Raw genomic sequence first — 11,575 nt, 5'->3', positions numbered from 1 at the left:
ACAGTTGTTTGGAGACAGGACAGGAGAAGCTGGAACATTCTTGCCTTTTCTGCTCCAGGAAGCCTGAGAAGATGGGCCAAGCCCTATGGTTAGCAAGAGAAGTAACAAGGGGCATTGAACAGTGAAAAGACTGTTAGGTGGAAGCTAACCCTGGCAGGAGGTATCTTGGAATCTCACTGCCCCTGGAAGGGGGCCTCCCCAAATGTCACCTACTAAGATGGGCAGACAACGGGACACCTTCAGCTGAACTTCTCTTCAGGGAGAGGGAGGGGAGCTGCAAACTCCAGGCCCTTTCTTTCAACATCTTACCCTGGCCCACAATCTTCTATTGTCTGTATTTTCATCTCTAACCACACCACACTTGGATTTTGCTCCCTGGCAGCAAAAGGCATTAGTTATATTTCAGCATTATCTTTAATATTATTTTTCAAATTAGTTGAATTGATAAAGCACCGAACCAAATCAAATTAGCAACTTTTTTCACGAGTATGCTCCCATCACTAATAGGTTTTAAACTCTTACCCATTAATCCCCAGAGAAATTGTAGTAGGTGGGGAGGAGGATGTTGGGGTCTCCGTTTAGAAAAGGTGTGTTGCGTTGTACCTTATTTCTAACTCTCAGCAGTTTTCACATGATCGTGACTCACAGACGTGATGAGGAAATTATGTTAATTAACAAGGTTAAAATTCCAGACTCTGCTCCTAGTGTGATTCATGCTGTATATTACTTGGGGGAAAAAAGGCTAAAAACCAGTATTTTTACACTGCATTGTAGTTGTATTTTTGACAGAAGTCTAACACACCAATACCAGAAAGCGGATGCCCCAAATGCGTTCAAAGAGCCAGCCATGTTTTTGAGGATTTTAAAACACCTTGTATTTGAGGACGCTATAAATAAGGGGCTGAGAGGTAGGTCAGTCATGGAGGTTCCATAACGGTCCGGGGTGGAGGGGGGGAATTATTTAGAAGTGCCGATATTGGGAAAATGCTGCAGGTTTTAAACAGAAAATTAGTGAATCATAATCATCAACCAGAGGGGCCAATGGTGGGTTCTTGGAAGTGGGATTAGGGACAAATTCCCCCAGGGTTGAACTTAGCAGAGACTGGCATTAGCCAAGGGTCTAGGCTGCCTGCTGCATCTTGAGGCTGCCCCTGAGTCCAGCCTTCCACCCCATCTTCCAGTCCTCAGCTCCCACCACTAGCCCTCTTGCCCCACGTCTGGTTGATTATAAGAGGTGTGTGGGAAAACTTCACCTGTTCACACCCAGGAGTGGATGAACAGATCCAGGGATTAGGTGTTTGTTGGCCTCTGTCTTGAATCCTGCCTCCTAACCTCAAGCCAAACAAGGCCACAAACCAAATCCAGCCCAGAGCATTGGCCCAGCCATCCATCCATCACCACAGGCCATATCTTCTCTAGTTGTGGGAAGTCCTTTCCCAGATTCTCGCTTAAGATTCTGTTCAGGGAGCCCCAATAAGCTGGGTGCGATGCAGTGACACTCTGGGGAGGCTGGCTTCCACACACTGCAGATAAACAGACCCCTCTTTCTCTCTTTCACCTGGGAGACCCTTTGCCTCTCCCTACTCTTCCCCCACTTCCTCCCTGTCCATCAAGCCCAGGCCTTGAAACCTCACAGTTCTCCCTTTACACTCCACACCTTATTAATACCACTTTATTATTGGCAGGTATGAGGCAGAAGCTTCCTCTCCTAAGGGGTGGTGGAGGGAGGCAGCCCTCTTTGGCCAATAGCCAGCATCTGGCCACACACAGATGGCCGCACTTAGACCTAGCTGTGGAAGTTACCCCAGGTCTTCTCAGAACCTATGGTTTTATGCGTGATTCCTATTTTCTGGAACTGTCTGGCTCTCTCACAACTCCATGCATCTGTCCTTCCCTACTTAGCACATAGAAATACAAATGTTCGTACGTTGTAGACAGACATATGTTTAATAAAGAACTCGAACTCCTAAAAAAAAAAAAAAAAAAAAAAGAATTCCGCCGAACTGAACTCTGGTGGAGAGCTGGAAATGGGTCCGCGGTGCCTCCTGCAACTGGTGCTGCCTGTCCTCTGCGCTTTGGGGAGGAGAGCGTGCCGCAGTTCCACCCTGGGAGACCCCAGCTTCTCACGGTCTGCAGGCACAAAATGGAATTCCTTCCATGGGGAACTCTCGCAGGCCTTGCACCTTTCTTCCCTTCTGCCTCTTAGGCTACCGCCGCCGCCACCGCCACTTCGCTGCTTGGGGACCAGAGGCTAAAAAGCTCAGCTGGAAAGCTACAGTGGGGCGGCGCCAGCGCGGAGACCCGCTCCGCGAGCGCAGGGTCCTGGGTGAACTGGGAGGGAAGTAGTGTCCGGCCGACCTGGGTTCCTGGAACGCCCCCGCTGCGCGCGGGGTGCAGTGGGGGAGCCGGAGACCCACCAGCGCGCCTGGCTAGCGAGTTGGCGGCTGCTTCAGTTAACGTTGCACGGTCAATGTGTGGAAACTGGTACCTGCTGCTAAAAGAGACATCGCCCTATTCTTCCCATTTGTTTTCTTTTTTGTGTAAAGCTTTTATTTTTAAACAGCCCATTACATATGAAAATTAATTTCGGTCATTGCTGGGATTGAGAGGAATTTGAAGGGCATAATGTGTTTGAAGATATGTGGCCCTTAATATATATCCCCTTACTTTATTAAAATTTCCTGACACTTGAATACAGTACTAACGATCTGCACGTATTATATGGAACTGCACCATATTGAAAAATAATAACACACAAATTGCACAAAAATTCTTAAAAACATAATTTTTTTTTCTAGTAGCTTTACAGTTTCGGATTTTACATTTAAGTCTTTATTTTTGAGTTGACTTTTGTATATAGTGTGAGATAAGGGCCTAGTACTATTCAGTTTTCCAACATCATTTATTGAAGAGGCTGCCATTGTACAACATGGGGACTATAGTTAATAATAAAGTATTGTGTACTTGAAAATTGCTGAGAGTGAATTTTAAGTATTTCTCACCACAAATTAATAAGTATGTGGGGTAATGCATATGCTAATTAGCTTGATTTAGCCATTTCACAATATATGAATATTTCAAAACATTATGTTGTGTACCATAAATCTATACCGTTTTAATTTGTAAATTAAATTAGAAAAAAATGTATAACAAAGAAACAAAAATGGGAGATTATGTGATTGAAGCCCTTTGCAAAGCAGAAATGTTTCTAAAACTCTCCCAGAATTACTATGTGGTTTGTTTAGCACCCAAAGTGTGTGTTTTAATGCGCTCAGCCACTCCCGAGCCTTGAGAATCAAGCCTGTAATCAAGATCCCTGAGCGACTGGCGTCTTCATAGGAAGCAATTGACCGAAGACTCAGGATGAATGGAAGATGGACTCTCCCTGCCTTGCCACACCGAAAATATGCTTCAGAGGATTATTTCTGATGACATGAAAATTTCTTATAATTGTAAGGGGGACGTTTTTTGTAGAGCTGAGCACCAAAACAATACAGATTTATGCCTAAACTATATCAATTCTATTAAAATGAACACAATAATTTCAGGCGCTAACATGAATTTCTACATACCATGGCTGCTGACTGAGCTTCTTCAGATCTTTCCTGGTTATTCCTGTGTTAAAGACTATGCTCACAAAAATGTGTACAGATGACAGAACATGTAATACTACAAGCAGAAAAATAAGACTGAAAGAATCCAAATGATGTGCCCCAGGGTATTCTGAGAGGAAAACTTAAGGTCAACAGAAGCCGATGTGACAGCTATGAGGATGACCCCTAAGGACTCTTTTTTGTAGTGTTAGTGGAGAGGAAAGCCTAAAAAATCTAAATCACACCTTGTATCAGCAAAGAAATGCTTCATAAGTTGGAGGAGAGATATAAATGAAACTCTAGTTGACTTCTCTATACAAGGACAGGAATATCTCAAGATTGTCTCTATCATCAGGTTCTAGATGTTCTGTTCTGGGTTGGGGGCTATAGGAGTTTCAAGGTGAGTCCAGGCTCCACAGAGAACCTTCTCTATAACTTTGATCTAGTTCCCTCTGGATGCCTTGGATTTCCCTCTTGGAAATTAAAGAGGAGAGCAGAAGATTCCCTGGGCCTGTCTACATCCACCATTCTATCATTCTACAAGTATGCACCAGAGCAGGGGAAGTCTGTCCTAGAAGCCTCACAAGATAACTGGGAGAGTAAATGGTAAACAGGAGCCAGGCCCTGAAAAAAAATCAAGAGGTGCCAAGTTTTGAGAAGGCCTATATTTAAGGCATGGAATAAATTCAGCCTGAGTCACAAAGAAGAGTTTTGAAAAAGATAATTAGGAAATGGCTAGGTGCAACGGTTCACACCTGTAATCCCAGCACTTGGGGAGGCTGAGGTGGGCAGATCACCTGAGGTCAGGGGTTCAAGACCATCCTAGCCAGCATGGTGAAACCCCGTCTCTACTAAAAATACAAAAACTAGCCAGGCCTGGTGATGTGCCTGTAATCCCAGCTACTCGGGAGACTGAGGCAGGAGAATAGCTTGAACCCAGGAGGCGGAGGTTGCAGTGAGCGGACATCTTGCCATTGCACTGCCTGGAGCAAGACTCCGTCTCAAAAAAAAAAACAAAACAAAAAAAAAAAAAAAAAAAACAAAAAAAAAAACCTGAGAGAGGGAGAATAAGGAACCCATGCTTATATCTTATCCACTCAACACAACGTTAAGTGCCTCCTCACCTTACCAGGATCACTGAGTCGGATAAAGGCAGATGGATTCCCTGCTTTCACCTTTCTTAGCCTGGAGAAATGGAGAAACAGAAGTACAAATGGGAAGCAGATTCAACGAAGTGCAAGCAACGTGGATCTCACTGGGTGGTAAAGTCACGGGTGATATTTATGGATTTCTGATTAGTTCGCCGTGTTTTCTACATTTTTACAACAAGCATGTATTGTTTTTATTATATATATATATATACACACACACACACACATAACCACACACACGCACATATACATATATATATTTCCCTTGGACCATAAAATTTTATTGGCAGATCAGGGGAAGAGCATGGGATAAGTACCTTCGTTCCTATCCTCCTACCCAGGAGGCACCCTCCGAAGGACAGCAGAAGCCCCTTAACCTGCTGCCTCAGAGGACCTTGGAGGCGGAAAGAGTATTGTAGTGATCTTCCTGGCCCTCGAGCAGGCTGCGGTAGGTGGCGATCTCCCGCTGCAGCCGCGACTTGATGTCCGTGAACTGCTGGTACTCCTGATTCTGCCCCTCACTATCAGCTCGCACATCGCCCAGCTGGGCTTCAATACCGTTGATCAGCGGCTGGATCTGCGCCAGCTGGGCTCCAACGCGCGCCTCCGTTTCTGCCAGTGTGCCTTCCAAGGTGGCTTTCATGCTCAGCTGTGACTGCAGCTCAAGACCCTGGAGGGTGTGCCGCAGGTCAGTCACCTTGGACAGGCTCATCTGGAGCTGATCCGTGTGGCCAGCGACCTCCCGCTTCAATTCTTCAGTCCGGCTGGTGAACCAGGCTTCAACATCCTTCCAGTTCTGCCCCGCCATGACCTTGTATTGGCTTCGCATGTCACTCAAGATCCTGGCAAGATCGGTGCCCTGAGCAGAATCCACCTCCACACTGACCTGACCTCCCACTTGGCCCCTCAGCCTACTGATTTCCTCTTCATGGTTCTTCTTCAGGTAGGCCAGCTCTTCCTTCAGGCCTTCGATCTCCATCTCCAGGTCGGTACTGGCCAGGGTCAGCTCGTCCAGCACCCTGCTCAGGCCGTTGATGTCGGCCTCCACGGTCATGCGCAGAGCCTGCTCCGTTTCAGTCTTGGTTCGGAAGTTATCTGCAGCCAGACGGGCGTTGTCGATCTCCAGGACAATCCTGGAGTTCTCAATGGTGGCACCAAGAAGCTTGTCCCGCAGGTCCTGGATGGTCTTGTAGTAGTGGCTGTAGTCACGGGAGGGCCCGGGACCCTGCTTCTGGTGCCAGTCGCGGATCTTTACCTCCAGCTCTCAGTTGGCTGCCTCCAGGGCGCGCACCTTGTCCAGGTAGGAGGCCAGGCCGTCGTTGAGGTTCTGCATAGTGAGCTTCTCATTGCCCGCCAGCAGCCCGTCGGACGCGGCCAGGACGCCGCTGTGGCCCCCCAGGGAGGACGAGGACAGACACGAAGCGGGCGCAGGACACGGACGCGCCGCGGCTGCCGGCCCCAGTGCATGCTGGGAGCCCAAAAGGCGACCCGTGGCCCCAGACTCACGGAGCCGCGGCCCAGGCCGCCGAAGGACGGCTTGGCGGACGACTGGCTATAGCTGTAGGAAGTCATGGCGAGGCGGAGCACGGACGGAGCGGCCCTGGTGCCAGAGGCTGAGATTCGCGGGAGGAGCCATAAAAATTTTTTTTTAAATAGCTACTTTACATAAATATCAGATTATATGTTTGTCAATGTTGTACAAGCACTTGATGAGGGAAATGAGGGCTCAACAGATGAGCTATCTGAGGCTGAGGTTAAATGGCTTATTAAGATCAGAGAACTGGACGGGCTCGGTGGCTCACGCCTGTAATCCGAGCACTTTGGGAAGCCGAGGCGGGCGGATCACGAGGTCAAGAGATCCAGAGCATCCTGGCCAACATGGCGAAAACCCATCTCTACTAAAAATACAAAAATTAGCTAGGAGTGGTGGCGCGCGCCTGTAGTCCCAGCTATCCCAGCTTATCGGGAGGCCGAGGCAGGAGAAGGGCTTGAACCCAGGAGGCAGGGGTTGCAGTGAGCCGACATCACTTGCCACTGCACTCCAGCCTGGCGACAAAGCGAGAGACTCCGTTTTTTTTTTTTTTTTTTTTTTTTTAAAAAAAAAAAAAAGAAAAAAAGCACAGACCTGTAGTGAAGAAGAAAGATGGTGGCACGCACATAACTGCATATTACCAAAAGATTTTTTTGTTTCTTTTCTTTTTCCTGTTTGCAAGACAGCTGGGATTAAAATCTAAGCTTTCTAAGTCTCCGGATCTGTGCTCTTTCCACCAGCTGACAGTGTCTGCTAATAACAATATGCACTCTCAGGGATCAAGATAAGCACTGCAATATATTCAGTCACAAAAAAATGAAATGTAAGAAACCTATATATGAAAAACATTTTCATGTCTCACTCTCACTTTTACTCTATCACTATTCCTTTTTAATTTTTAATTTCTTTTTATTTATTTTCTGTCTCTATTAAAGGCATACCCTTAAATTGTATTTGGAAAATAAATAAAAGGAAAAATCACATATTCTCATTATACTAAAATGACTACTGTTGATAAGCATTTTAGGTATAGTCAGACTTAAAATATACATTGAAGCATGCATAAAATTCCCTTTATGTGCCTACAAGTCAAAAGTCATCGGACACACTCTCCAATTATAAGAAGTGCTCTAAAATCTAGATGCTTCTCACACAGGCAACTCTGTGGTTTTCTCTGGGGTGAATAGCAGCATCAACCCCTTCTATCTGTATCCATAAGACAACAAATTTGCTACATTTTCCAATTTTTTTCTTCATCTTCTACATCCTCATTTGGGTTATTGTAAAAATTAAAAGAAATTGAATAGGTAAAGTAACCAGTTATGTTTGCTGTTAGCAATAGCCTTGGCACATTCTCACTTTTTTCAAGAAACCTTCATTTACAACCCTATGGGGAGTAACCTCTCCCTCTGCTGTTCTGCTGGCATTTTCTTTGTAGCTCTAATAAAGCAGAAATGGGGTCTGTCTTGAGTTAGAATTATTTATGCACGTGTCTATTTTCTGCCCTGGATTATAGGCCCCTTCTGAGCGGGGATCATATTTTATTCATTGTGTTTTGCCCACATTGGGCAGGGGGCCTTGTACTGTGAGAGCACTTTGCCAAGTGTAAAGCACTTTCAACTTGATGATGATTTGTGTCAAGCATATTCTGAATTGTATTGCATTCTTTGTCAGTGAGGGTCATTACTACTCCTCTCCTAGAGCAACGTTTATGAAGTTAGAAGTTAGGAAATTCTCCTTTCGATGAGAGAGCAATCCCAGATGGCAGAAATGTGGAGTCCAGATACATCTTCTCATTGTTCTACCTGGAACAAATCCACTTTCCTGAAGATGGAATTGTCTTTTTGCCTTGGTCGCAATGTAAGTAAATAGAAGTCACCTTTTCTAATGAGACACTTCCTCTTTCATGATTTCTTAGACAAAGGCACGAACACACAAAACGTCCCATTATCTAAGTAACTGAGGCAGTGAAGAGAAATGAAGTATTGAAGAAAATGCATGGTTTATGACTTCTTTTTCAGTGGTTTGGAAATACTAATCTATGGAGAAGGGCAAACCATGGAAGGCTATTCCTGTAAATGCCCTCAGCATTCACTTAGTTCAAGTCTTTTGTTCACACCTAAGGAAAATGAAATAGAGAAAAGTGAAGAAACATGCTCAAAACTTATGTGGTGAGAGGAAGAATCTCTGTTCTGAAATGAAATTTAGGTCAACCTATATGAAAAGTGAGGGGTCAATTTGAAATGATTTCAGAGTCTTCTAATTTTAGGCATCATACCTTTCTAATACCAAGGGTTATCTTGCCTTTGCTGCCACAAAGCTGACAGAAGGAGAAGCCAGGACAGACAGGGGAACGAAACAGTATCTTTAAATGAAGCTTCAGGAAGTGCTGCTCTGAGGCCTCCGCAGAAGGCCTAAAGCTGAAAAGACTCCTGTGGAGAAGATCACACTGAAACTCAAGTTTCGAGGACATTATGTATTCCTTTAGGCTGCAGGATCATTGTTGTCCCAGGGTACCTGCAGCTAGTAGGACCAACTGCAAGATGCAGGCAACCTTGATTGCACCTGACATGGGACCAGATCTGTCAGTGATATGGAAATACTGACTTTATCTCCTTCCTCTTTCCACACACTTGTTATTTGCTTTCCATATCAGCTGTGCAGAAATTGGCTCTCTTTAATCACATTCCCGTCTCCATTTCATTACCTCCCCATCCCTATCTTCTACACATCATCACTTGTGCCTCCCTGTTTCTGGTTCCATTGTCAGCCTCACCTTCCTTCCCTACATGAATCTAGACACATCCAGATTGATTTCAACATGACCTCTTCACTGATACAAAAGGCAGAAAGGCAAAAAGAAAAAAAAAAAAAACAAAAAAACTTCTGATCCTCCCATCCCTAAGTCACAAATGGCAGAAAATCACATGTTAAAATTAATAAAACACAAATATGCATGGTATCTTATCAGAAAAAGTAAAAACGTAGAGGGCTGTGGTTAAGAGGGAAGACTCTGAAGCTAGATTCTCTGGTTCAAACCCTGGCTCTGCCACTCCATCACTTAAGTTCTGTGTGTCTCACTTCATCCATCTTTAAAATGAGAATGATGATGATATCGACTTCAGTAGTTACAGTAGTGGTTTGACTGAATAATAATACGAACAAAAATAATAGCCACTTAAATGAAATAGAAGTTTGCTTCTCTTCAGTATAGGAGTCCAGGGCTGCTAAGGTGGCACCATGATTCTGTGGAGCTTGACTCCTTGTGTCTTTTTATTCTGCTCTCTCAAAAGGTGGCTTCCGTCTCATGGACCACGATGGCTACTCCAGCTGCCACCAGGATATCTGCATTCTAGCTAGCAGAAGAGGATAAGAAAAAAGGGAACATGTCCTCATCTCCTTTAGGAGTATGATCCAGAAGTTCCCACCTCATTCCTACTCACAGTCTCATTGACCAGAACCTAGTCAATGGCCACATCTAGTTTCAAGGGATGCCACATACCTTGATAAAACTTTATCACTATAGCAAGAGGGGAGAACAGAAATTGGGGGGAAAACTAGTAATCTCTGTCACCCCAAAGATTTAAAGCTGTGCAGATTAAAATAATTACATACAAAAACATTTAAAACAGTGCCTAAAACATAGTAAACCTGTGATGATTGTTAGCTATTAAACCAATAACAATACTAGTGAATTACTAGTCACTAGTGTTTTCTTACTACTTTTGTACTGTATGTTCATGGACAGTGAGGATCATGCAAAGTATTTAGACCCCTTAACTTAAAAATAACTATGCATTAATATGAAATGTATATTAATTTTTTAAAACAAAAATAAATGAAAAGAAAAAGAAAAAAATAACTGTTCTTCTAACCTTTCAATTATAAAATGCTGCATAATTATTATGGAACCAGTTTTGAGCAGTAGAATTTTTCTGTGTTATTTTCAGAAAATCTATATGTATACATCAAGATGTTAACTAGGGAAATTAGAAACTGTGGAATTCAAAAAAGTCAATGTTTGTACGGGCCTATGATCGCTTATGGTTCAAGGCAACTGAGTTTCTTAACAGAAAGAGTTGACAATTACAGAGCTATTTCTTTACAAAAGATCAAAAGATTTAATTTGTTGGCCTAGCACTTCTTTAATCCAGAAACACACTCAACAGTGTTCACTAACACCTATGAGTATTTCTGACAGAATAAGGAAAGCCTCCTAATCTAAATGGAAAACAAAACTAAAAAAAAAAATGAAAGTAATCTTTTTAAACCAGCAAGTGGCACAACTTTGGCCTGATTCGTTGTGTATAAATTAGACTCTTTTCTCATACAAGAATCTTAGTTTCTTAAGGTTATCTCTAGCTCCTTAGGACAGTACAAAAGTTGATTTTTCTACCTTATGGATTAATTTATATTTTTGTACTGTTTGTTACCATGAAACTTCATTAGAGTCTTAGAGACCTAGGTAGAACAAAGTACTGGTTTTGGAGCCAGACTATCTGGTTTAAGTCCTAACTTTACTTACTGGCCGTGTGACCTTGGGCAAGTTACTTAACCTCTGTGTATATTAGATTTGTCATCTGAAAATAGAAACAATAATAGTATGTACCCCATAGAGTAATTATGACTAATTAAAATAATATGCACAAAGTTTTTGGAGCAGACGCATTCAGGAAGTGTTGGCTATTTAATTATTAATATTAGCCAAGTATTCTGAAAGTTTTACAGCATTGCAAATGTTAACCCTTTATTTTCAAAAGGCTTTACCAACCACATAATTCTTTTATATACACTGTCTCATTTCGTCTTCGCTACTTTTCTCAGTTGGGGTCAGTATCTCCATCTCAAACACAAGAAAACGGAGCCTCATAGACAGGAAATAACTTGTCTAAAGTCACCAGCCCTTCAAACCACAGAGCTGGGGTTCAAGTCTATGATTTGGTGCTCTTACAAATAAGCTTCCCTCTGCTTTAATCAGAGGAACACCAGTGGCGATGATATGGGAACCTTGGGTAATACGGTCCAGGCAGCTCCTTCTGTGGAAATAATCCTGAGCTATGCCATGTGACCATGCCTGTCTGGACATTCCTGATTAGGTCAGGGAGAGATCACAAGACTTGAAGGCAGTGCAAAAGCTCTGCCTAAACAGAGATGACAGACACTTTCTATTCCAATCAGATTTTCTCTTTCAGAAACATGTACATTTTTAGACCTGACATTGGCTTGGGAAAGAGACTCACTCCTGCTCCATAATCCTTATCACTCCCCACCTCAGTTCCTTAAAGTAGGCAATTTTATTA

General features: G+C 43.5%; 1 pseudogene; it reads right to left on the bottom strand.

The window, feature by feature from the left end:
* Window positions 1-5,129: 5,129 nt before the first annotated feature.
* On the bottom strand, window positions 5,130-6,316 carry LOC104668706 (annotated as a pseudogene).
* Between the last annotated feature and the right edge of the window lie 5,259 nt (window positions 6,317-11,575).

The sequence above is a fragment of the Rhinopithecus roxellana genome, chromosome 4 (assembly GCF_007565055.1).
Source record: "Rhinopithecus roxellana isolate Shanxi Qingling chromosome 4, ASM756505v1, whole genome shotgun sequence".
NCBI lineage: Eukaryota > Metazoa > Chordata > Mammalia > Primates > Cercopithecidae > Rhinopithecus > Rhinopithecus roxellana.
This window is presented reverse-complemented; position numbering and strand designations above follow the sequence as displayed.